Raw genomic sequence first — 22,968 nt, 5'->3', positions numbered from 1 at the left:
AAGTAAGTAGGGGGAAGATGGGAGAGAAAGAAAAGCAAAATGGTGTGTGTGTGTGCACAATAAAGGGAGACTTAAGGATAGTAACAATCTAAGGTGAGGATCCAGCAGTGCTACTTGAAGCCATGGTATGGTCCTGGCCAGTGCTGCCACCTGGGGCCATGTCTGGGTCTCTGGCCTTGAAGCACTTGATGTCTGTTACTACCAAAAGCCATTGGGACATCCTGGTCTGGCTGCAGCTTGGGGCCATGTATGAGGGCTACACAGAGGTAGCCCCACCCCTCATCAGCTATAACAATGAGAACTGGCCCCACTCCTCACCAAGCATCATGGGAGAACTGGCCCCACCCCTCACCAAGCATCATGGGAGAACTGGCCCTAAGGCTGTGAGAGCACAAGAGCTAGCTCTACCCCTCCCTCTGTAGAGTAGCACTCTGTAGAGGCTCACCCAGGAAGCACAGTAGAGCCAGCCCTGGTTGCATGGGGGTTGTAGGTGAGCTGGCCACAAGGGCATGAGTGCAAGAGAGCTGGCCCTATCGCCTGCTACCCATGAGGTCCCTTGGGTGGTGAGAGAAATGCCCCCTCCCTCCCATCACTCTCTGCAGACTACAGAGCTGACCTGTCCTCTAGCCTGAGTAGTGTGGGAAAGCTGGCCCATGGGGCACGAGAGCATGAGAGCTGGCCCCAACCCTCACCTGCTGTAGTTCTTAGGAGAGCAGGCCCTGCACCTTGCCTGGGTAGCAAAATAGAGCTGGCTTTGGTGATCTAGGTATGGGTGAGCCAGTTTCAAGGGCATGAGAGGGGCATGGCTGACCTTCCCCCTTCCCAGCCATGACATTGGGTGAGCTAGCTTAGCTAGGCAATACTGGGGAGGGCGCCCTGATGGCGTGAGTGTGAGCAAGCTGGTGGGCTGACCAGCTCGCCTACCCAGACCACCCAGACCCAGATCCAGGGTTTTGAGTTGGCCGGCCACAACATTTACTCCATCTATAAACTGCTGGAGCTTGTGAAGGGGCTGTTCATGCAGAGCCCAAAGCTGCAGGATCTCCATCACACAGAGCAATCATAGGATATCTAATAGAGGTCCTGGATCCAGTACTAATAGTGTAGCAGAAGCCAGAGGCCTTGAACCATATGAATGACTCATTGCAGTGAACATTTGCAAGTAAAGATGAGTACAAAAAAAAAGAATATTGTGGGGACACATTGTGACATAGTGCAGCTTCCACAAGAAGATTTTTTTGTTGTTTGCGGGGGCGGTTGTTTTACTTTTTATTTTCTTTTGGCAGGGAGGCTGTGAGAGCAGAGAGTAGATCAAAGGGATGGGAAAATGAGTGGGATCAGAAAGCGTAATATGAACTTTACAAAGAATCAATTAAAAAGTAGTAGTAGAAGAAGAAGAAGAAGAAGGAGAAGGAGAAGGAGAAGGAGAAGGAGAAGGAGAAGAAGGATGGTTCATTGATTAAGAGCACTTGTTATTCTTGCAGATTACTAGGATCTGGTTCTCAGCACTCACAATGCAGCTCACAGTCTCCAGTAACTTGGGTTCCAGTGAGTCTGATGCCCTCTTTCGCCTCCATGAGCATCTGCATACATACACTACACACACACACACACACACACACACACACACACACACACACACATATACACACACACATACACACATACATATAAAATTTTTAAAAATGAAAACATGTATTTTAAAATATATTCAATTTGTCTTATTTAGGGTATCCATTGCTATGAAGAGACAGAAGAGACACCATGACCATGACAATTCTTATTAAGGAAAACATTTAATTGGGGCTGGCTTATAGTTTCCGAGGTTTAGTGTGTTATCATCATGGTAGGAAGCACGGCAGCATGCAGGCAGACATGGTGCTAGAGAAGAGCTGAGAGTCTATATCTTGATCCAAATGTAGCCAAGAGGGGATTGGATGTATCACTGAGAGGAGCTTAAGCATCAGGTCAAAGCATACCTCCACTATGACCCACTTCCTCCAAGAGGACCACATCCAAACCAACAAGGCCACACTTCTTAATAACATCACTTCCTATGGGCCAAGTATTCAAACATATGAGTCTATGGGGGCCATTCCAATTCAAACCACCATAAAATTGAACCCCTATGGCCCATGAGTATGTGACATTTATAGAGAATTGAATTGTACGGTTAGGGTAGGGTTAATGTTTTTGAGACAGGAGGATATTCCTGGACCATGAAGTGAACCCACTATAATTGCCAGAGTTCCTGTAAGTGACAGACAGGAAATTGAAAGGTGTAAAGGATTGCTGATGACAGACCTACAGGGCACACTGATGCAGGGCCACAAGCCAAGAAATGCAGTTCACCTCTAGAAGATTCCTCCCTGAGTTCCAGAAAAAATAAACCCAGTCCTACTGATACCTTGATTTTAACCCATCATGCAAGGTGTTGAATTTCTGGCCTCCAGTATTGTAATAGATCATGTCATTTTAAACCATCAAGGTTGTTGCTATAGTATTAAAAATTTAATCTGCTAGCTTTAGAAAAGTGTTTGTATCTCTAAATAAGATAATTGTAACAACCAATTCTGTCATCCAATAGACAGATGGTGACTTACACAGCTAACGGACCCAGGTTTCTTACAGAAGTGCCCTTGGTGGTTTGCCTACGTGATCATTCTGCTGCTGCTTCTTAAGATACATTTTCTTGCCTTGACTTTTCTGCATTTGCCTTTAGGTTTTACACACACACACACACACACACACACACACACACACACACACACACACTTTGTTGTTTGCTTTTTTTTTTCTAAAACAAAATAGGACTGAAAATATATAAATGAAGTCAATGAAGAGTACTGTTTGCAAAATCAGAGATTTTATCTCGAGCTCTATCTTTCAAATAAATTGGTCACTTCACTCCCATCTTTCCTAGTGTAGGAAACCAGTTCAGTGGCTTCAAGCACCCATATGTGTCCCCACATAGTTCAGGAAGCCAAAAATCCAAGGTCAAGGTGTTGGTAGTGTTGGATCTGCTCCATGCCACTTGTTACCTTCTGGTGGTTGCCAGGATACCTTCACTGGTATCATTCTAATGGTTCTGCCATCAAGTGGATTTCCTCTAGAATTATCTCCTCCTACTGACACTACTCATTAAATCTAGAGATTACAGTAATCCAGTGAAACTTCCCTATTAGTATTCCCCCAAAGAAATAGATCTAATGGACTGTATGTATTTATATAGAGAAAGATTCAAGAGATCAGCACACACAGTTATGGATAAGCTGACAAGTGTTGGGAGATGAGGTGCAGGCTGGAGAAAGTGGAAGGCCAATGACAAAGGCCCTACTCCAAGGTAGCCAGTCTACAGACCCAGGAAAAGCCAATCCTTTAACTCTAAGAGAAGTGCATGTGGGTGGGGGGAACTCAGCAGAAAGTGACTGAAAGTGAATCCTTACTTTGATGAGACTGTGCAATTGTTATCTCATCCCATCCAAGTCTTCAGATGATTGGATGGGACTCACCTACGTTGCGGACGGCATCTACTTCACTCTATCAATCTGAACGCTGATCACATCAAAAGACACTTCCACAGACTAATCACTGACCAAATGATTTGACCTTCTTTCGGCACATTCACTGATGTGAATTCAATATAAATAAAATCATTCAAATAAATGATCACAACTTGATCCACACTAGTTTGTGGGCAATGAGCTAAGTTCCAAATTGGGTCATGTGTGGGCTTCCCTGTTCACGTGACCTTGAGTGATAATTTTTCAGCCTTCTGCATCTTCTCCATTTTTCAGTTGGAATATTGGTGTCTGAACTCTCATCCTGGCCTTCCTGAGCAATGCTGCTGGAGAGACCTATACGGAATCCGTGCAGGTCCTTTTTGTCCAGAAGTTCCAACTGTTGCTATGACTGAAAAGTACTGCTGTGACAAAACTAAACAAGGCTTTGTTTCTGGCATTCATGCAGGATTTATTCAGTAGATAAGCCCTACAAGTGTTCCAGAGAGGAACCCCTTCATTTCCCTAGGCTTTTGGACAGAAAGACCTCCACACAACCCTGTTTTCCCAGCTTAATTCTAAGTAGCTCACAACATAGAGATCCCTAGAACCCAGGTCTAGAAATTCAAAACTAGTACAGTAATCTCAAATTCCAATACTCTGTGGGTCAACTTCTACTGAAAGAATAAAGCATTCTTTGACTCCCAATACTGTCTTGGATATATTTATTATAGTCTTAAGTATGAATGAACATGAAGCTTCCTATAAAATTCTTATTTTCTGACTCAATCTTTAAAACCCAAACAAATGTGCACACTCATCTCAAAGATACTAATTAAGTGAAATCAGCAATATCGACCTTGGGCTGCTTGATAGGAATTAGATCACAGCTCACCCTGCACCTGTGCTGGTGCAATTCACCAAGATACAGTTTGCCCTGGGCGATGGAATCCTTCCATTGTAGACTTTCTTAGTCTCTGATTCCAGGGAAGTATTACCTGTACAACTCCTTGGGAGGGCATTGTCTGGGTACCCATTGCTTCTGTATTTCTTATTCCTTCTCCATTCTGTTCTTATTCCTAATGATCACTGGGTACCTCTCATTTGTATACATTCAATAATAAAACAATAACAAAATGACAACTGCAGTGTAGGGTTAGATAGTCAATATATCTAAAAGACCAGACTGGACTTGTTTTATGGAACAGTTTAATTAAAATTGAAATTTTGAGTATATTCTTTTTTAATGTGTTGGAACTTATTTTTTTCACTTTCATTACATTTATTCATCTCTTTATTTGTTGTATTAGATGCACGGGCACCTGTGCGAGGTGGTGGAGCTGTGATGTCAGAGAACAATGTCAGGAGTCTGTTCTCTCCCACCCAGCTGATCCCAGGGATCCTGGTCGGGATCTCAGACTTGGAGGCAAGAGCCTTTAAAACTGAGCTGTCTCACTAGTTCGGTATACTCTAAAAGTCTTCATCAGTCCTTCCAAGTGAACCTAGAACTTCTTCAGCAGCTTAGCTCTGTTCCTCTGCCTGGTACCCAGGAGTCAGTAATCTGTGTGAAGATGGACCTCAGCCACAAAGCTGACCTCCTGTTAACCATGACCACAGACATTCCCTTCTCCAAATATACTAGAAACTTGTGTATAGAACAGGGAGTGGCACTATTAGGAGGTGTGACCCTGTTGGAGTTGGTGTGACCTTGTTGGAGTAGGTGTGTCACTGTGGGCATGGGCTTTAAGACTCTCACCCTAGCTGCCTGGAAGCCAGTATTCTGCTAGCAGCCTTCAGATGAAGATGTAGAACTCTCAGCTCCTCCTGCACCATGCCTGCCTGGATGCTGCCATGTTCCTTCCTTGATGATAATGGACTGAACCTCTGAACCTGTAAGCCACACCCAATTAAATGTCATCCTTATAAGAAAGAAAGAAAGAAAGAAAGAAAGAAAGAAAGGAAGGAAGGAAGGAAGGAAGAAAGAGGACTGGGTGACATCTGATGACTCCCACTTTAAACTTTAGGATAAATGGCTATCATGTAAGGATTTTTTTTCATAAAACATTTTTATCAGTTATTTTAATTATTTACACTTCAAATGTTATCCCCCTTCCCAGTTTCCCCACCACAACCTCCCCATCCCTTCCCCCTTCCCTGCTTCTATGAGGATGCTCCCCTATCCATTCACTCCCACCTCCCTGCCCTGACATTCCCCTACACTGGGGCATCGAGCCTCCACAGGACCAAGGGGCTCCCCTCTCATTTGATGCCTGACAAGGCCATCCTCTGCTACATATGCGGCTGGAGCCATGGGAAGCTCCATGTGTGCTCTTTGGGTGGTGTCTTTTTAAGTGTCTCTCTGAGACTGCCCACAGACAGATGTCATTGCTTCACATTTGCTGGCCTCCGAAGAAGCCTGTGGCATTTCCAGGACCCAACTCTTTCTCTTTCTTCATTAGTAAACATAATGACTCAGACTAAGAGAAGGAAGTGTTGAGAGGCAGAGTCCTTAATGGCCTGCTTTAATGAACAGGTAAGAACAGCTTAAAATTAGCACAATGATTGTTTTCTTGCAAATTGATTCTCTACTCTTCTATTAAACACTTTAATTCTCTACAATCTTGTTTACTCCGATAATTTGCTAAGAAAACCCTTTCTTTCTCGGGTAGAGTAGCAGCAGCATTTAGCGAGGTCCAGTCCAAATAAACAAGAGTTTCAAATTAGTAGCATCTGATTTAATTAGGATTTATTAAATAGCAGTCGGGAGAGTGCATTGACTCGATTAGCCCACTAGGGGTTCCCTTTGTGTTCTGCAGTTAATCGCTGCCATTTGCTTCGCTGCCTGTTGCTTCCCTCTTGACTGCCTCCTCATTTACCGTAATGTGGGGAACCTTCTGACTAGCCACACTCAGCCTCTCACTAGTGTTCCCAGCTGAGCAGATGGTGGGGTAAATGAGATTTCGCTGTCATTCTGCATGGTGAGGTTAACGGGTGAAGAGAAGGCCACCCGACAGAAGTCACTAATACTTTCTTGTTCCGGCATCCGGTCCTGAGGAGAATCACCAAATGGACAAACTCAAGGACATCCACGGGTTTAGTTTATTTTTATGGCGCTGCATCTTGCCTTTTCCTCTGCCTTCCTATAGGTCACACATGCTGGTGTAGTTCATTCTTCTCTCAAACGTGTAAATTCATGCTGCTTCGTTGTAAAAAGAAGTAACTTGAAAGTCTGGGAGGCAGAGTATTTGTTAGTTTTGCTCATTTATCTAACCCTTATCCCAATCTACTGTCACCATTCTCTCAAACCAAGATAATAGCAACTACTCCGAGAGAATAAAGTAACTGTCACTCACCAGACTGACCGCTTCATGCTTCATGCTAGCCGAAGAAACAAGCATATTCGGGCCTACCTGGTGGCAGCCATGACACTTCAGAGGACATGATCTGATGAAGAAGAAAAACGTTCCTATTCTTCAGCAGCGTCCAGCTGACAAAGCGAATCATAACGTTCCCTGCTCCTAATCTCTAAGAAATATTTATTTTAATGAGAGGGAGCACATGAAAGCAATATTCGATATTATCTTGGAGGAGAGGAGCACTTTGGAGAAAAATTCATATCCAAGAGAGCTCATTTCAACCAGTCACCAAGGTGGAATTTTTCTTCTGAGCACAGTATTAATAGTCTTTACTAGATTTGAAATAATATTTACTTTATTCCCCACCGGTTCAAAAAAAATTTATACTGTGGCTTGAAAGCCAAAATGTAATTTTCATAGCTGAGTCACATCTATTTCCTTCAAAATTAGATACTCCTGGGCACCACCACTGATGCCCAACAACAGTTCAATCAGCAGCCAGCATCTCTGAGAGGTGTTGGGGCAGGTCAAGGTCTGTAAGAGAAAGACTGAAAAGCATTGCAGAAGGGGAAGATACCCAGTCAATAGATAGGAAGTTGGGCTGGAAGATCTTTAAAACTCACTCTCACCTTCGTGTTTACCCTGTTGGAAGTCTTCAGAGTCTGGATGCCTCAAGGCCATCCTAGATGAGCTACGAATGGGAGACAACGGTACTGTTTAGTCGTTTTGTGAGGGAGGCACTCTACGGTTGGCACACTGTACAGCTCAAAGAAATGCATAGTGATTTTTGTCCTTAAGGCATGTGGCCCACAGTGCAAAATAAAAAATTACACAACTATTTATCAAATCCAAAAGCCTCCTCTAAGGCCCAGCTGTAGGAAAGAGATTGGTGTTTACAAAGGTTGCAAAGACAGTCAGCTGGGCAGCTAATAACAAACCCTGATGAGAAGAGTTGAGCCTTAAATGACATCTCTCTCATTGGATTAGGGGATCACCTGTGAAGAGAAGGCAACTCTCTCCTCCTGTGAGTTTCTCCGAGAGTCCTGGGCAGACACTTGGGGCTTTAGAGCTAAAGAGATGATGGCCTTTTTGTTGCCAGAGTTTTTACACAAGGAATGTCTTAAGGCATAATAACATGGTAATTGAAGAACATTATTTGTCAATAGTCATTCTACATTTTGATGATTCAAAGACTAAGCATGGGTTCAAAGTGCGAACTTCCCACCATTAAGTGCATTATTCTTAAGACTAAAATCTTTCTAGCTAGTCTGTGACTGGGACTGGAGCCAAGGATTATGCTGAATAGAGTAGTAGTTTTAGAGGAATCTACCTTAGGGGATAAAAGTGTAAGGCCTGAAGCTCACACTAAGTTGAAATCCCAGCTTTACCCCGTGTTTGCTGCACAGCTAATCACTTAATCTTTCTGATACCTGGTTGTCCCATTTTTATGAGATATCAATACTCTTCCAAATGCCACTTGAGGATTAAATGAGATAATATATGCATAGTTCTTAGTAGAGATTTAGATGCTTAGTATAAACCTTGTGGGGTTTCACATTACACTAAATAATCTAAAAATTACATTAATTTGAAATGATAGTGATAATAAGAAAATAATCAATTACCTTGAATTCAAATCTTTAATTTTATATCAACAAGGGGTGTTGTAAAGAGAGGAAAACTGTCCCAGATGGTACCACTGGGTAATAGCACAGGCAGAATTTTGAGCTGTAGGAATTTAGGCCACTGAGCTTTCTTCGGTACTGTTAACATACTTTAGGGGTGTATATAAAGATTCTTGGCTCCCCAATTCTCCTTATGGGTCTAATCTCATAGCTAGCTTCCCAGTAAAGGGACAGGTTCCAATATTTTCCTACCTACTCTATAAAATAAGACTCCAAAAGACTAAAGTTTCATCAATTGTACATGACTTTGTGATCTAAGACTTACTCATTATTTGTCTCCTCAGGTCAGATGTACGTGCTGTAGAAGAAACCATTTTCTGTTTCCCACAGGTCATCACTGACTACTCCATATTGCTCTGACGGACTCATCTGATGCCAATGTATTGCTTTGCCTTATCATCTTATGGTCCTGAGACTTCTCAACCTCTGCTTCCATCACCTCTCCTGAGGAAGGGGTCCTGAAGAGAAAACTAGAGTAGATTTAATTCCAAGTCATCCAAAGAAAAAGTTCCTGACAAAATAATCAGGCCTGCCATTTTGCATACTAGCCATCACCAAAGAGCATGACAAGATGGTCACCTGAAGAACATTCTCTGTGACAAAAACAATCGGACACTCTGTTCTATGGTGGCCTCCTAAACGAACTCTAGTGGACCACACTCTATTTGCATCGTCACTTTGAAGGACACCCCAACCCCACTGCTCACCATGACAACTGGCAACAATTCTGCAGATGGGAAATGAGAAAACACAGACGGCATCCAAATTTCTGGTAAACTTCTTCCTCCTTTCAGGCAATCTATGTGTGTCCCTCCCCGTTATTAACTCATCCCTGCTCATTTTGTTTACCCTACACTAAGACTTCTCCAGCCGTGAAATGAAGAACTTAGAGATTGATTTCTAAGTCAGAATCCTGCTTTTCCAGTCTTTGGTCACTGAATAAATGTGTGTTGTTGACACACCATACACACACACACACACACACACACATACACACACACAAACACACACACACATACACACATACACACACACACATACACACACATACACATACACACACACACACATACACACACACATACACATACACACACACACATACACACACATACACATACACACACACACACACACACACACACACACACGGAAAGGAACAAAAGGATTATGGTGACACAAGACACAGAAACATCTTCATGTGCCCCATGTCATTTTCCTAGGACTTACCAATAAGCCAAGCGTTCCACTCTGTACATACCACTATTACTCCTCAGATGATGGGATGAGATGAGAGTCATACCCAAGTCATGAGAATACAAGGCTTAGGCTGAGCTCAGAACATGTCTTTCTTTGTCCTATCTATCCCTAGGCCTAGGCCTAGTAGCTGCTAGCCTCTGTACAAGCTAATCTTCCAATCTGACTGATTCAATCTGGCTTCTCTTGGCTTCTGCCTGAGTTGCTCTGCTTGTCCTCATACTAACTTCGGCAAAATGTTCCAGTCTTCTGGCTCCTTCTCATTCTCTGGCTCATTTTGTCTTCACCTGTGTCTAACTTGTCCTCTCTGCAACCTGTCTCTGTAAAAGTGTCCCATGAAAACTGCCATACACACACCACAGCTGTGTCTAGCCTCTTCTCCCTCCCTGTGCTGCTGTTAAGTAGCCTTTCTTTCCTCTTCTGTTCTTGTGAGAGTCGGGTACATGCTATCTCTGACTCATCCTCTCAAATCATTCCCTGATTCGTCACTTTGTCTGCCTCTCAATTAGACGTCACTTTCAAATATGGCTGCTTCCTTCTACAAACTAAACTTATGCTCATTGTTAGGAGTTAAAAGTGTGTATTAAGGGCATGTCTGTATTCCAGCCAAATAATACCGTAATCCAGAGCATGTCTGTGTTCCAGTTAGATCATGTAAACCTAGAAGGTCACTGGTTGTGATCCCTGCCAGAACAGTCTTGTTGCTGAATTAAAATTCCTCTACACCATTGTCTTGCATGGATCAATAGAACCTCTCAGGTTAGAATTGAAAGAGGGGAGCATTTACTCAAGGGGGCAGAAATGAAAGCTGCACCCTGTTTCTCTCTTCTCCTTCTTTATAGAACCAAAAGACAAGGGTGACAAGAATTCTTTGCCCTCAACTCATTTGGAAAGCTGGAGGTAGACAAATATAGCCCCATCCCCAGAAAAAATAAAAAGAAAAAGAAGAAAGAAAACTCAATAACCTTGGTGTCTTTGATCATTAAATACATAAGAATATATGAATGGCTTCTTTATTTACATTTTTGTTTGTTTTGTTTTTGTGGCCCTCTTATTCCCCGTACAGGCCTTAGTACTATATTGACTATGGACTCTAACTCTTCTGCTTCAGATTTTAGTCTAGGACTCATGGCTTCAATGTACAAGCTATTTGGGGGCCTCAAATAAGAAGACACAATTAGGAGCCATCTAAATTACTTTTTTAGGATTGTAAGAATGAACCCACCACCAAGGACACCAGAGGAAAAGATTAACGTTTTCAGCCCACTCTAGTGCATGAGATTTTGTTGGAGAAGTCCCCTCCCCACCCCATTGTCTTCATTTTCATCTCCCTGGCTGGTCACTGGTCACTGTTTTAGGGGAACTACAGAGGAGCGATCCCCTTTAGTGCTTTGGGTCAGATATGTATAAATCTGCATTGTTATCAGTTCCAAAAATAATTACTTCATTTGTCTTCAGGTTTCGTTGTCCTCTGAAGCGCCCAAATCACAACTCCAGCCTAGGCCTGGCTCATGAGCAGCCATATTTACAGCTGTGAACAATGGTTTGCTACCAACTACCTGAGGCTAATTGGCTGCTACTTAAAACTAAAATATTTGATGATAAATTTACATCAGACAAGCTATTAAATGGACCTTTTTGGATAATTTTATATTTTTTTCTACTCATCTTGATATGAACACTAATTGCTCCATCATCCCGCCACACCCTTATGCAGATTGTCTTCTTTGAGTTTGCTTTTTCTATGATCTCTCAAGTTCAACCAATCACCAGTTTACTCAAAATTTCTTGGAGCCTGATCCATCCTCGTCATTACCAGAGTCTAGAATCTTAATATTTTATGCCGTAAAATTGTTTATTTTGGTGAATATTGGCTTATTTATTTATGTGTGTGTGTGTGTGTATGTGTGTATGTATGTATGTGTATGTTTGTGTGTATGTGTGTGTGTATGTGTGTATGTGAGTGTATGTGTGTATGTGTGAATGTATGTGTGTGTATGTGTGTGTGTATGTATGTGTGTGTATGTGTGTATGTGTGTGTATGTGTGTGTATGTGTATGTGTGTGTATGTGTGTGTGTATGTATGTATGTGTGTATGTGTGTGTGTATGTATGTGTGTGTATGTGTGTATGTATGTATGTATGTATGTCTGTGTGTGTGTGTGTGTGTGTGTGTGTAGATCACAGGGCAACTTACAGAACTTGAGTCTCTCCTTCTACCATGTGACTTTCAGGGATGGCACTTAAGTCATCTGTCTTAGTCCCAGCTTTACCTGTTGAACCAATTAATTGGTCCTATTTACTTTTATTTTTAATGCAAAAACTTACTATGCATCTCAGAGTAGTCTCCAATTAGTGACCCACCCACCTCTATATCTTTAATACTGATATTACTATTAAATGCCATCACACGTGGTACTTTCTGCTGTATTGTGAATGCTCAACTTCAGGCTTCTGTCCCAGCCAAACTTACCTTTTAAATTAGTCAGTAGTTGTCACTTGTCATTATAGCCCCAATATTGAAATGTACTAGCCAGGGTTTTAAGATCCTAGAATTAGGCATTTTCAGCTGTGTTAAGAAGGCTGGGAGTGCCATAAAGGGAGAGTGGGAACTGGTACAGCTTCCATGGCCAACATTCTCTTAGGACAACAGGCAGGTTGACCTTGTATTCGAAAGCAACTTTACATATTGGGATCCTCAAGAGTTTGTATTAAGATTATCTTTATTGAAAAACAAAATAAAAGCATATAAGCTGGAAATCAATACCTTAAGTAAAAAATCCAAAATTCTAATTTTTAAGATTCTTCCAAGGAATGACTTTACAATTCTAAATTAGCCATTTCATAAGGAGTTGAGTAGGGTTTTTTCTTGTTTGTTTGTTTTGACACAATTTCTCACACTGCATAGAGGCTACGCTGGGCAAAACCAGGTAGCCCAAGTTGGCCTTGAACACACAGCAATCCTCCTGTGTTGGAAGGATGAGGAGTGCACACATGAGCCAGGACACCTTGCTACGTTTTCTCACGAACCCTCCCAGTGGTTCTTAGATGTTCTTCCCCTTCCTTCCTCTCTTAGACTGAAACATATCAGTCAAATGTTAGCATATCCGATACTAACAGTAGTTCTGTTACTTTCTAAGGATCTCTACCTGTCCAGCCATACAATGACAAGAAATAATGGCACGTTCAAGGGTTACGTCTAGAGTTTGGGCATAAGTGATTTGTGTCACTCTCAAAGCAGAACATTGATTGCTGGTTTAAGGTCCTCTAAGACTTGGCCACTCTTGCACTGGCCTTCATCAAATGGCCTTGGCCATAGCATGAATGTAAAATTGTGGGAGACCATCCAGCTACATGGGGGAATCAAATAATTGTCCCAAGTACAAAGGATGTCAAGTTTTGTGGTGCTGTTCTACTGTTTCTAAGCAACAGTAGACTAAGTCTTCTTCAAAGCGATTTTCCTACCATTTCATTATGTACATCAGTCTAATATTCATGCCTCCCAAGGTATTGATATCGGTTGCACGTTAAACATTCCACAGAAGGCTCCTAGTCCTTGTGATTGCTTACTTTTATGGCACTGGAGTCAGTAAGCCACCTAACAGTGATTCTCTATGCTCCATAAGAAGCGTTAAAATTACTCCATCAGCATGAACATGCCCTTAAATGCAGCAGAGCAGGGAGAGAATTTCACTACCTGCTTCTCTCCTGATCCTTTTCTGGGTTCAACATACTTTAGTAGGAGTTTGGCCAAATTGAGGTAAAAGAAGTTACTGAAGGAAAGATAATCTCATAAAATACAGGTAAGAAACAGACCATCAAAGGTGTGTGAGTATCATGAAAGTCTCGGTATCTTCAAGACTGTAAGTGATATTTTTCATTTGTCTCTTTCTACCCCCACCCCTCTTCTATGACCTGCTTGACACAAGAAAGGAACAATGTACTATTGAGGGGCCACTGTCATGTGGAATTGGGGGTTGTAACCTCACCTTGACATATCCTGTCATCATCCCTAACACATTCCTAACTTGGTATAAAGTCTAAGACTAAGACAGCTTCAATGTCCTTGTTTTACAACCCTTCCTTGTCTCATCCAAAGAAGTCTGACAATAATTCATGCATCTGTAATATTTTTGGTGTTTGTGTATGTGTGTGTGTGTGTATCTGTGTGTATGTGTATGTATCTGTGTGTGTGTATGTGTGTGTGTGTGTAAGAGAGAGAGAAAGAGAGAGAGAGAGAGAGAGAGAGAGAGAGAGATTTAATTCCCTTGAATAAAACTGGAGGCTGATAAGAATTATTAAAATGAGTTAATGGTAGCTAATATTTATTTTATATCAACAGAATAGAAGTCACTGATCTAAGCATTTTTATATGTTAATGTAATGCAATATAGTAGTTATGATAGTTATGGTAGGGCCCAGCATCAGATTGCCAGAATATTGATTGATCTTTATTTACTCTTTAATTCTTACTTATATTACATTGGGCAATGGCTTATGCCTCCGTGTTTCCATTTGTGAATTGAAGTGATGACTATGATATTATCCACCGCATGTGATTATTGCGAGACTCCATGGAAGCAATCAATACGTCCATCTTAAAACTCAATCCAGGACAAAGTATTCTGATTCATCACAGAAGTTTGAATTCTAATTCATTGCAGAAGAGCAAGAGGAGCCTATACCTAGAAGATAAGAAATATTTCAAATGAGATCCACAAAAACATGTCTATCCGCTTTGACTATCGCATCATGAAAGGGGGAGTTGAAAGCTGGTCCTTGAGTCTGGCGGCAGCTGCTGCTGCTGCTGCTGCTGCTTCATATTAGACGGTTTCTGTTTCTCACTGAAGGTGTAATCATGATATACTCTGTACTTCAGGGTCTTACCTCAGAGACATTTATGATAACAACTCTCATAGCACTTAATCCCATCACCATAAGCCAGGCCATCCCTGACTAACACTTTATAAGAATGCCCCAATGCAGTTAAACAGGATAAGAACCAGGTCTAACACAATTCTCCAGGTAGGAAAGGAGGATGATCATCTGACCTATAGTAATTGCTTTCGGAGTAGAGGCAGTTGCTGGAAGGGAAGGGTAGACTGCCTGGCAGGTAATGAGATCTGGAATCCCATTAGAAGGAGCTCCTGTGTCGTCCTGAGCCATAGCCACATCCTGCCTGCCAGTGTTTCATGTCTCTGAACGTCTGCAGAAAGTAAATCAGATGTGAGCAGACCAGTGCTTGGACAGGTGGCTCTTAGGCTTGGCTCCTTACAGTCCTTCCAAAGGTTGGCCTGAAGACCAGGAAAGGAAAAGAAAGCCATCTCGCTGCCTTCCAACTTGGAAGGAAGCTTTCTTCTCCCTTTGCATCTGCTGCCAAGAAGGTGTGCGGTGCGGTCTCTGAATGGAATGCTGGTCCTACTTGCCAACTTGGGCAGTTTGCAGTAGGAAAAAACAGAAAATAATTGTGCTTTGACATAATATTTCTATGGGTGGTTTAACTATATTATCAGTGTGAAAAAAATTATAGAAAAAATCCATACGACTATATTATCATTTTAGCATTTCAAATGGCACTCTTCGTTATGTTTCACTGAAGCCTATTTTTTAATCATATTTTACATATGAATGTAATGCGATATCTTTAACATTCACTCCCATGTTGACTAAGATGGCTTCTGGTTTCTCAGAACTCCGAAAGACAAGGATGAAATTATCATTTTATTACCATTTCTGACCATTCCCTTGGCAGAGACTTTTATTGAAAAAAATCCATACATAATATTTTGATTATGGTTTTCCCCGCCCTTGGTCCCTTCCAGACCCTCTCCTACTCACCAACTTCATGTTCTTTTTCTCTCTTTTTCAAAAGCAAAGAAACAGCAACAACACCATAAAGAGAAACAAACAAAAGCCTGCAAAACACAAATGAAAATTTAAAAAAGGCAAAAGGTGAGTAAAACCCCCCTCAAAAAACCCAAAACAAAACAAACAAACAAATAAATAAATAAATACAAACAAAAACAAACAAAGCAAAATGAAACAAAAAGTAGACAGAACACAATTAAACTCATTTCGTGTTGGCCAATGACTCCCGGGAAAGGGGCCTGCCCTGAAGTGAGGTTAATATACCCAGTGAGACTCCTTTGGAGAAAACAGGTTTTCCCTTTGCCAGTGTATATCAATTCTTTGTTAGCGGTGGGGTACTGTGTCAACTTCTCCCTCTCAGCTTAGCGGAGACCCTTAAGAGAAAAATTGTAGGCATATACATAAAACTTACAAGAAAGAGTTAATACATTTGAGAGAGAGCAAGAATGGGGATTTCATGGGGTGGGGGGGAAAGGGAGGAATGATGCACTTATATTTTAGTTCCAAAAATGTATTAGTTAAAAATATTTCTGAGTCGACTGATCTGAATATTGTAAAAGTGTTCATTAGTTTTTCCAGGAAGGAATCTGTACAGAAGACGTTCTCTCGTTCAACATTTTAGCATAGAAATAGATATTATTATTATAGCCTTAAATATTAAAATATTTTTCAAAGCTAAATCGAGAAATGGAGTCAACAACACGGAGCATCAGAATCACGGCGCTGCGTGACATCATAAAGCTTTAAGCAGAATGCAAGCCACACTGTAACTGCGCATGCTCGAAAGTCAATGAAAGTGAATAGAAGTCGAAGAACAATTCAAGAAGCACAGAGCTTCAAGTTAAACTTTAAACCATGTTTAAATGGGAGCCATTGAAATAAATGGTAAAAAAAAAAATACGCCCGGCTGAGGAAGAAAAATAGTTGAACAAAAAAGCCGCGAAGGAGCAAGAAATATTTGGGAGCTGTTTTGTTCCCGGAGAACATTTCTTTCCACATCTACTCGAGCCATGTTTGTTTAATACATATTAGGCACTGGCAGTGTGTTCGGTGCTGAAACTGCGAGGATGAATAACACAACTCCAGTCTCCAAATGAAGTCAGCTCCTAGCTGGCCTCTCCGCCTCCAAGCACAGCCCAGCCCAATCCATCACTCACACTGCCATCAAAGTATCCCGAAAACTATAAACCTGTTTATGTGACTGCTTCGTTTTAATCCTTAGATCATTTTTATGGGATTGGGAAACTTCAGTGGCTTAGCAATGCTGTAGGATAAAATCCAAAGACTTTAATGGGGCTTTCGTGGCTTTTGTCCATCTGGAGACTTCCTACCTTGAGTAGTTCAGCTTCTCTGCCGCCCTCCCTTTCCACCATAATAAGCTGCTTTCAGTTCTGGTCAAATGCAATTTCTGAACACAGTGTCTAGACTGCTAGAATCCGCGAGCACTATTTCCACTTCTGAAATATCTCTGCAGCCAGGATCTTCGTCTGCATCTTCCGTGGCCCTAACTCCTGTTGTTCTTCTAGCTGTTGCTTTTGGGAAGCCTCCTCTTGGTCCCGAGTCTATATTATGCTTTCCTGCTATGTATTCTCACAACATATTGTACTTGCACTGGCAAAATTCCCCTCATATTTTATTTACATTATTTCTTTTAATATTGTAATCTCTATAAATACAAAAATCCTTGTCCTTCGCGCTAACCTCTAAATTCTTAACATTGTATCAACATCGCATTGTGCAAAGTATGTATTCCCCTTTCTTATTGGTTGACATCGCTTAAAGTGAATTTGGTTTCAGAGAGCTGGTATCTGTTTCGTCCCAGAGCCTTACAGCATTGAATCACAGAATCAAGCATACCCAGCCTGGGTTTGAACAGAGCACAGCTCAGGTTGACGAACTGGAGAGAAGCATAGCATTGAGTCACCTCAAGCAGTGTAGTTAGCACAGAATGAACAAATTCCCAGTGAGTTTCCATGGATAAGAATTCAGATGACAGCATCCTAAACTGGAGACTTGGGAGAACGGATTACATAAATAGCTTATCTGGACCATTCTAGTTATGCGAGCTTGTAACCTTCCCTCTCCAAGACTGAGTTACCTCTTCTGTATAAAAAGAAGCTTTTCTCTGAAGGTCATGGAAAAGAATTAATAAAACCAAGACCAGGTATGCAGCACAGTGGGACTCGTGTTTCAAGTACAAGGCCCTGTACTTAATTCCCAACACTACAAATAGATAAACTAAAACAATGTTTAACTGAAGGAAAATAAATAAGACATAGATAATCCAAAATATGAAGATCTCTGACCACAGCACATGGACAATTCTCACACTCACTGTTGTTCCTCTCTTTCCTTCTCACTTATCTCTTTTCTCCCTGAAGAGCCTTAAAAAGACACGTCCTTTGGGATTTTAATGCTCTCCACTATGAATATAAGTAAGGTACTGGATCCAAGATGGTAAGACATGTGAATTGTAAATGATTCTAGCTTTGACAGACTTCCTATAAAAGCAAACCTCCAAGTCAGTCTTCTTCTTCTTCTTCTTCTTCTTCTTCTTCTTCTTCTTCTTCTTCTTCTTCTTCTTCTTCTTCTTCTTCTTCTTCTTCTTCCTCTTCCTCTTCCTCTTCTTCCCCTTCTCCTCCTTCCTCCTTCTTCTTCTGCTCCTCCTCTTTCTTCTTCTTCTTCTTCTTCTTCTTCTTCTTCTTCTTCTTCTTCTTCTTCTTCTTCTTCTTCTTCTTCTTCCTCTTCCTCTTCCTCTTCCTCTTCTTCCCCTTCTCCTCCTTCCTCCTTCTTCTTCTGCTCCTCCTCTTTCTTCTTCTTCTTCTTCTTCTTCTTCTTCTTCTTCTTCTTCTTCTTCTTCTTCATCTTCTTCTTCTTCCTCTCTCTCTCTCTCTCTCTCTCTCTCTCTCTCTCTCTCTCTCTCTGTTGTTGTTTTTGCTTGGCTTGGTTTAGTTGTGGTTTGTTTTCCCATCCTAATATTACACTTTCCTGTCTATAGCACTAACACTTTCCAGACATAAGTAGTAATAGTAATTATCAGTGAACATATCCACTCTGAATGTGTGGGGAAGTAGGAAAGGGCAGAAGAATGGAAAATATCTTACTTCAATCAAATAATTCAAGTCTTGAGTGACCTGAGCTAGACCGTCTAACAGTGAAGACTGTAACTTTCAAGTGTGGTACATCCAGACCAGTGTTCTTAAAATAGAGACAAGGTGAGGGTGTCTTTATTCTCCTCAAGTTGTAACATCAGCTCCAGTCACTGCTGGCAAGTTGGCCAATGGCCACTGCTGTAGTAAATCAACACCAGATTATATAATCATTGTAGACTCTCAGATCCAGGAAGAATAGAAAAGACAAACTCAAACCAAGTTCAGAGTTTTGTTGTAAATCTGGATTTCTGTCTGATATAACAAAAGAAAATGTATAAACTAAATGGAGCCTACATGAGATTTGGAGCTCATGAAAGAAATTTAAATCAAGTGCCTACAGAATTATTTAACACATACACTCAATCCATACATATTTCTTGGGCCTCTTTTAGGAACCAGATGTTGCATTATAAATTGAGTACAAAAATACATTTAGGCATGGTACGTTCTTAAGAAACTTGCAGTTGATGAATAAATAGACTTTAAATTGTAATTGTAATTGTAATCCCAGACCCATTCTATGTTAACTGTATAACATATGACATGTCCCTTAATCTATTTGTCAATTATGCATCATGAATATTATTATTGCACTGAGTTTAACAGCTTACTCAATATTCAGAGACATTAGGAATGCTGGGCTACCTCTTTATTAATAATACATGAGCCTGTTAAAAACATCCTAGATTTTACATAATGTATTTGGAAACATTATTGTCTAGTGAATAACTGTGGATCAATTATTTTCAAAGGAATACCTTCATTAAGAGTCATCAAGTTAGCTTTGCCCCCACCTCCTTGTCTACCTACCGATCCACACCAAAAAAGTAAGACTTGTCAAGCCTTGAATATTGTGTCCTGTCTACCAATCTCCTGCCACAGATATTGAAGGGGTCCCTGACTCTGCCCACACTTCTGCATGCTCCATAGCTCTAGTTACAGATTAGTAATCACTCCCAGTGCCATATTTCCACTAACCAACTAAATCCAAATACATAAATATCAGTACAAATAGAAACGGTATGAAAACCCCAAGACAACACGTCTCCTCCAAAAATTACTAATCTCACAGTAATTGACCTCAACTTGAAATGGCTTCAAAGTACTCTTGGACAAAAAAAATCCAAGACATGGTTACAACTATGTTCAAGCTGAAGGGACTTGTAATAAGTCCCCGCATGGCAAACACAAGCTGAAACATGGCGAACATGGTGCTGATAAGTTTCCCCTTTTACCCTTCTCTCCTTGCTAAAAATTATTAGATGGCATTCCTAAATCTAGTCCCCAAGGTTCATTCCCTTATTTGATCACTGGTTCATTCCTGAGATAAAACGCCTAGGTCTAAAACACAATTTATTATTTAGCTAATATGTCCAAATCAGGATTTACCAACTCACACTAGTACAGATCTACTTCCCCCTTTCTCCTTAAAAACCCACTCTTGCAACAAATACTTGCTTGCTTGCTGCTTGTTGCTACTGCTGCTGCTTGATTGATTGATTTCTGCTTTTGCAGCCCCACCCCCTTCTCATGTCCCCCTCCTACTGGCCCCTCCAGAGAAATAAACCTCTTTCGAGCTGTGAATTTGGGGTCTGGGTGTGTCCTGTACTGACAGCAGAGCTAAACGGCTTTACAAAAGTAACATAGGGCAAAACAAAACAAATGTGGTTGAAATAAGAAAGTTGATAGAAGGCATGAAACAGAATTGTCAAAGAAGGCAAACTGAAACGCAAACCTCAATGAGCCAAATAAAAACCTCGGTAAAAAGCTTTCCCAACAGAAAGGACTAAGCAGAAAACAGAGACTTGGGTTGGAAGCCAAAGTAGAGGAATTGGATCAATGAATAAAGGTCAATGATAAAGTTTTGTAAGTATAAATATGGGAATAGAAAATTGGAGAGCTTCAGAACACAATGAAAAGACATATCCTTCAGGCATAGAAAAGGAAGAAGAACACCATAGAACATATTTTAAGTAAAATCATACAAAAAAATATTCTCTTACCTAGAAAAAAAGTTTCAGTATCTACTCAGCTCCAACAAAAACCAACCAACCAGCCAAACAAAGAAACAAAGAACTACACTAAAGTTAAAACATTAAAAACACAGAATAGTGACAGTGAATTGAAAGCTGTAAGAGAGAAAGGTCAAGTCACTTTCAAAGTCAAGCTGAACAGAATAATGCTTGGTTATTGCCAGAAACTTGTAAACTCCAAATTCTGAAAGACCACAGCTGCCAAACCAGACTATTATAGACAGCAAAACTGTCTGTTAAAATATAAAGAGAAATAAAATACTTTCATAATAAAATAGACTAAAAGAATTCATGGCTAAGGAATATTTCAATCTAAGAGAAAACACACACACATACATACAGACACACACACATACAGACAGATAGACACACACACACACACACACACACACACACACACACACACACACGATGTCACACTAACCATATCAGTAGATGAAAAGAAGTCCAAAAATAGCACAAAATCAATAAATGTGAATTAACACACATTTGTCAATCATAATTCTGAATAGTCAATGGCCTTATTTTCCAATAAAAAAAGTAAAAAGTTGCACTGAATCAGAAAATATGATCCATTTTTTTTACTGGCTTCAAGAAATGCACATATGGGTTAATATCAATGATAGACTTAGGGAATAAGGATGGGAAAAGGTAACCCAAGGAAATGGATGCAAAAAATCAGTAGCTGTAGATAATAGTAATAGCTCACAAAATAGACTTCAAATTAAAATTAGGAGAGGCAAGGACAACCACTTCATACTCATCAAAGATACAATAAACCAAGTGGGTATTGCAATTCTAAAAATACATACACTAAACACGAATGTACCAAATTTCATTAAAAAAAAAACTACACTAGCTGTAAAACCAGAGATTACTCCAAGTGATACTTCAATACTCCCCAACAGATGAGTTATTCATGAAAAATTAAACAGAAAAATACTGGAGTTAATGATATAATAAATCAATTGGACCCAATAAATATCTATAGAACTTTCAAACTCAAATACTAAAGAATACACAATCTGGGCTGGAGCGATTGCTCAGCCATTAAAGTCTAGGCTTACAATCAAAAATATAAGAATACACATTCTTTTCTGCAGCTCATGAAATTTTCTCCAAGATTACCCACATATTAGGACTCAAGGCACATCTCAAAAAAAAAATTAGGAAAGTCAAATAACATCCTGAAATCTTGTCTGACCACATGGAAAAAAACGTAGATACCAAGAGGAAAAGAAATCATATAAATTACCCACAAATCCATGGAATCTAAACAATACATTGTTATAATTTGATATATAAAGAAATGAAAAACAAACTAAAAATATTTCTAGAATTCAAACAAATAAAAATACAACGTACCGAGGCACAAGGAAGGTTGTCCTAAGAGAAGAGTTGTTAGCAATAAAGACCTACTTCAAAGATGTAGGGAATGACCGGAGAGCTCAGTAGTTAAGAACACTAGTCAGTGACTCTTTCAGAAGTCCTGAGTTCAAATCCCAGGAACCACATGGTGGCTCACAACTGATTCCCTCTTCTGGTGTGTTTAAAAACAGCAGCAGTGTACTCACATAAATAAAATAACCTTTAAAAAATGTTTAAAAAACAAAAGGTGTAGGGAGATCTCAAGTTAATGGTTTACTGATAGACCTGAAGGCCTCAGAAAAACAAGATCAACACCCCAAAAAGTGTAGAAGGGAAGAAATAATTAATGAAATAGAAATGAAAAAGACACAAAGAATCAATAAAATAAAAGGATGATTCTTAAAAGAGATGAACAGAATTGACAGCGATTCTGTCAAATTGACCAAAAGAGAAAGAGAGATCTGAGTTAATAAGATCAAAGGTGATATTATAATTCATACTGAGGAAATTCACAGAATTTTAAGGTTGCTCTTTAAAAATCTGTATTCCTATAAACTGGGTAACCTAAAATGAACTGAAAAATATCTAGATGGATATGACCACCAAATCTAAATCAATATAAATGTAAATAATTTAAACACATCTGTAACAACCAATAAGGTAGAAGTAGTAATTAAAAACCTCTCAACTGAAAAACACCCAAGGCCAGAGAGATCCACATAAGCTTCGACCAGACCTTCTAGGAACTAA

The 22,968-nt window shown here is 40.3% G+C and overlaps 1 long non-coding RNA gene across 8 annotated transcripts in view; it reads right to left on the bottom strand.

The window, feature by feature from the left end:
* Positions 1 to 6,229: 6,229 nt before the first annotated feature.
* The window catches only part of LOC147999889 (uncharacterized), a 37,354-nt gene continuing 20,615 nt past the window's right edge, over positions 6,230 to 22,968 (bottom strand). For 4 of the 8 annotated variants that reach the window (XR_015642670.1, XR_015642672.1, XR_015642671.1 and 1 more), the window contains 5 exons: positions 15,636 to 15,712; positions 14,271 to 14,482; positions 7,486 to 7,547; positions 6,854 to 6,944; positions 6,230 to 6,729 (listed from right to left, as the gene is read on the bottom strand). This is a non-coding gene — a long non-coding RNA (uncharacterized LOC147999889). Of the gene's footprint in view, positions 6,730 to 6,853; positions 6,945 to 7,485; positions 7,548 to 14,226; positions 14,483 to 15,635; positions 15,713 to 15,929; positions 16,040 to 22,968 lie in introns of those variants that run through there. The other 4 variants (XR_015642675.1, XR_015642676.1, XR_015642677.1 and 1 more) reach the window with 3 other exon arrangements.

This window comes from Rattus norvegicus, chromosome 18 (assembly GCF_021556685.1).
Source record: "Rattus norvegicus strain SHRSP/BbbUtx chromosome 18, alternate assembly SHRSP_T2T, whole genome shotgun sequence".
Taxonomy (NCBI): domain Eukaryota; kingdom Metazoa; phylum Chordata; class Mammalia; order Rodentia; family Muridae; genus Rattus; species Rattus norvegicus.
Note: the sequence above shows the minus strand (reverse complement) of the source record. Positions and strands in the feature narration are given on the sequence as shown.